The sequence below is a fragment of the Lagopus muta genome, chromosome 2 (genome assembly GCF_023343835.1).
Source record: "Lagopus muta isolate bLagMut1 chromosome 2, bLagMut1 primary, whole genome shotgun sequence".
Lineage (NCBI taxonomy): Eukaryota > Metazoa > Chordata > Aves > Galliformes > Phasianidae > Lagopus > Lagopus muta.
In genome coordinates this window covers 35,774,064-35,777,936 of record NC_064434.1, presented here as the reverse complement: position 1 = coordinate 35,777,936, position 3,873 = coordinate 35,774,064, and the positions used below count along the sequence as shown (strand labels likewise).

The following is a 3,873-nucleotide window of genomic DNA, read 5'->3' as shown; positions in this document are numbered from 1 at the left end:
TTTTTCCTCAAAATGAAGCTGTTTCCCCAGACATGGCATGTTTTCAGATGTGCCAAAGTGACCTGAGGGGTTTTAGTTACGTGTTTAGAGTGATGCTGGGTGTCCATTGAAATGAATGGGACTTAGTTTCCTAAAAGTCCAAGTTGCTTTTGAGGATATGCATTACGCAGCCAAGTCACTTTGATCTGGCATTACAGCTCTGTTAAGAAAAGATTCTGCTGTTTTGTTTTATGTCAGCAAGGCCACCAAGACCATTCTTCTCTTTCCTCTTTTCAACTACTTCAGCCACTGGTACTCTAAAAACAGAGGCTCTCAGACTTATAGTGATACAGTCTAGAGAAACCTGACGCTCAGCCTTCCTATATAATCACATGGATACGAAAGTGGGCTTCTATTCAAAATCAGGTGCTGGGGGTGGACTGAAGAGACTGATCTTCCACATGCGTTCAGGTACTCATACTAGAGACATAGGTTCCAAAATCATTGGGTGCCAGTAAAATTTGCAGTGCGGTCCTACTAGAATTACAATTTCAAAATCATATGAAGGAGTTTTGTGTTTGTAGTGAAACCCTAAATTGACTGGACTGTAGGATTTGGGGGTATTCTAACCCTCCCCAAATTATTCGTCAGATAAGAACCCTTTCACTGGGTGGGCAATTTTCTGGACTGCTTCTGAGTGCTGTGGTATCTCAGCACTGGGTTTTGGATGAGGTCTTTTGAGATGCTATTTCTCCAACTTACTCCCTCAGAGAAGCATCACTGACTTTGTGAAAGAACTCTCTTTGTTCCCTCTGTGGATCAGCACTGAAGCAGGTAGGAAATATTAGGCAATCCATTATTGTAAAAGAAAGATTGTTTAAACCAGAATGCCTGGAAGGACCTTAACTCTAGACAACTGGAAGTCATTTCTAAAACCTCTTACTCAGTAAGAATCATTTAATTCTTTGAAATGTGGGCTGTTTTCAAGTCATTTTCTACAACAAATCAGACCAGCTCAACCTGTTCGTCACATTTTAGTAATATAAAAGGACATAACTGAATTTTATTTTAATGGTAATTGCAAACTCATGCAGAAAATGTAAATGCACACTTCCTGATTAGCTTGCAGCATAAACCACAGATTCTATTAATGTATTCCAATTTGTAATTCTTTGCACAGTATGAGATTTGAAAGCTGTGATTAAAATTAATTAGGTTAAGTAAAGTTTATCCCCCCTGAGCACTGCTATTTGAAGAAAGAAATAGTAAAACACTAGCTACATCTGGCACTGCAGGAGGTTAAAGCATCACAAGGAATAGCAGCATTGCTTTTGTCAAAGGAGTCACATGCTGATCCTTCTGGCATAACTTCAGCACTGTGTATTCTTTCCGAAAAGCTAATTGGGAGCTGTTAGGTTACTCCTTGCCTCTTGTAAATGCTCTGGAGCTACAGCATCTGCATGAGCTGAAGAGTCAATCTTTGTAACACAGCAGATGATCAGGGAACATCATTGCTGCTTAGACCCTCCACAATGGGATCTGAGTCTCCCACGTTCAAGAGGCATCAGAAATGTCCTGAGGGAGCTTCAGTCCTTCTGTTCTGCAGCAGCAAAGCTCATGGTACTTTCACTTGTTAGTTCAGTAACGCAGGATGCTGGCTGGAAACACAACATGGCATATCGTGTACTACATTTTAAATTCTGGTCTGTGACTCCACAGGAAGCAGTCAGTGCCCTAGATCTGGCCTTCCGCCATACTCTTTCTTCAGAACAGTGAATAGACTAATTGAAATGTTTTTCAGCAGGTAAGGATTTTACAGCCATCATGTCTCACAGCTGAACTCTGTTTTTACTATTTATTGGGTATTAAGCGTGCTTGGCTCAATAACCAGATCTGGTCTAGAAGCAGGAAGGTAGATTTGGAGACTGATGCAGTTTGGTGACTCAGGACAAAACCTTCATGCCTCTCTGATGAAGATGGGTTCTGCCTATTGAGGAAAGGTAAGGCCAGTGTATCAGATAGCTCTTGCAAATGTTTTGCCCTGCTAGTGAGTGCTCCGTTTGCCTTCTCTTCCAGCTGGAGTTCCCCTGTGAGCTGCACCTACCATAATGCTCCCAAGAGTTAGGTTTGCACACCTGGAGACTCTCTGTGCTTCTGTTGTTACCAGGATCTGCCTTAGAAATTCAGTCAGATGGGAGAAATAATAGAGGCTGTGGCCCAGGCAGGGAAAACAAAGCATCATTGCAAAGCATGAAGCACTTAGCTCACAGTGCTCATCAGACATTCCAGCAGATGGCAGAGGAGCTCACTAATACAGGAATGTCCTCCATGCAAAGCCAATTCAAAGCTGGGACAAACCTTGTGGAGAAGAATTTGAAAATCTAAAACAAGAATCTAAAGCTCAGTCCAGGTCAGCAGTGAAGTCTGAAAAGATGTTTTTTGTTTTCAAAAAGGAGTAGGTTAATGGGCATGGTGGTGATAGGTCAGTGATCTTGGTAGTCTTTTCCAAACTTATTGCTTCTATGATAACTATATTCCTAATTGCATCGTGGCACCTGATTAGGAAAGAAACACATGAATTCTGATGTTGTTATTTTCGTTCTAGGCCTATGTTAACAGGCACGGGCACAGCAAAACATCAGGTTTGGTGCTTTTCTCACCCAACCAACCAGCTTAACTTCTCTCACCTTGTGTTTCATTGCCTGAAGTCAGGAGCTATACATGAAAGACAGCCCCAATGGAAGCTCAAGGCTGAGCTCCCACATGTGGCAGAGGAAACAGGCGTAGTCTATCACTCAAGGCAAAATTGATTGTTTCTATTTCTTCAATGTATGAATTGAAAAAGAAGAAACATGAAATCCCATTGAAAATAAAAATGTTTTATACTTTTTGCCTGACAGGAATTTCTGGGCAAGTTTTTTTTTACTGCCTGTAGTATTTTTGGATTAGAAGGAAAGGCCAGACAATATATAGTCGTACCATCCCAGTAAAAGCACCAACACTGGGGTGTTAAACAAAAGGGAATGGAAAAAAAAATGAAGCCTTTGTAGGATTTTGCAAAGCCACAGCTCTGCAAGGCAATTCGTTATTTCTCAGGCTCAGGAGGAGTCTCTGCAGTCTCTGAGTCTATCATCCCTTCAATGCAGGCCAGGTGGTAACACCCAGTCATTTCTTTTACAAGCCTGTAATTTACCTGAGCTACAGCCATGTGCTTTAGCAAAACATCAGGAAGAATAGAAAGAGTTTCATTAGATCTGAAACAGCAGTAAATCCTCACTGACAGAACAGTATGAGACTATGATGCCTAGTGGATGCAGTGCTTCCAAGGCGTGCAATGGGAGAGCTGAGCTGGTTGGGGTCTGCTGTAACCAACTTAGAGGACTTCCACCCCACCTGAACCAGAGATGGCACCCTACCATCCACAGGGCTGACAGATGACTAGAGTGGCTCTGAGTCTTGCATTCAGTCAAATGCAAGGAAGAGACTGCATAAAACAGACCACAAAATCCACTTACCTTACTTACACCAAGATTTTGTATTCTTAAATATCACAACCAATCCCACTCCTTCCAGCTGTCTCCTTTTGTCACTCTTCTATTTCACCACACCACCACTGCTTTCCTCTTCCTGCCCTTCTGTACTCCTCACCCCACTGCAGCGTGTACAAGCTTAGCAGAATGCATGTGATTGTTTGTTGAAGAAGTCTGAGAGCAGTAGAAGGAAAAGACATGATATCATAGTTACAGGAAAAGTATACAGATAGGACGTGATGGCTGTTGATACTGGCGGCACATAGGTAGCAGAGAGTGGAAGCATTGGTGTGGTGGCAGAAAGCCTTGGGAAAAGGAGCAGCAATACACGAGGCTTTGGCAGCTGTGAAAAGAAGTGAAGGAC

The 3,873-nt window shown here is 42.4% G+C and overlaps 1 long non-coding RNA gene across 2 annotated transcripts; it reads left to right on the top strand.

Moving 5' to 3' along the window:
• Nucleotides 1-748: 748 nt before the first annotated feature.
• Nucleotides 749-2,924, top strand: LOC125689981 (uncharacterized). 2 transcript variants are annotated; one of them, XR_007375465.1, is made up of 4 exons: nt 749-813; nt 1,850-1,979; nt 2,056-2,389; nt 2,585-2,924. It is a non-coding gene; the product is annotated as an uncharacterized LOC125689981 (long non-coding RNA). The 2 variants fall into 2 exon arrangements; XR_007375464.1 differs by having other exon boundaries at nt 2,056-2,924.
• Nucleotides 2,925-3,873: the final 949 nt, after the last annotated feature.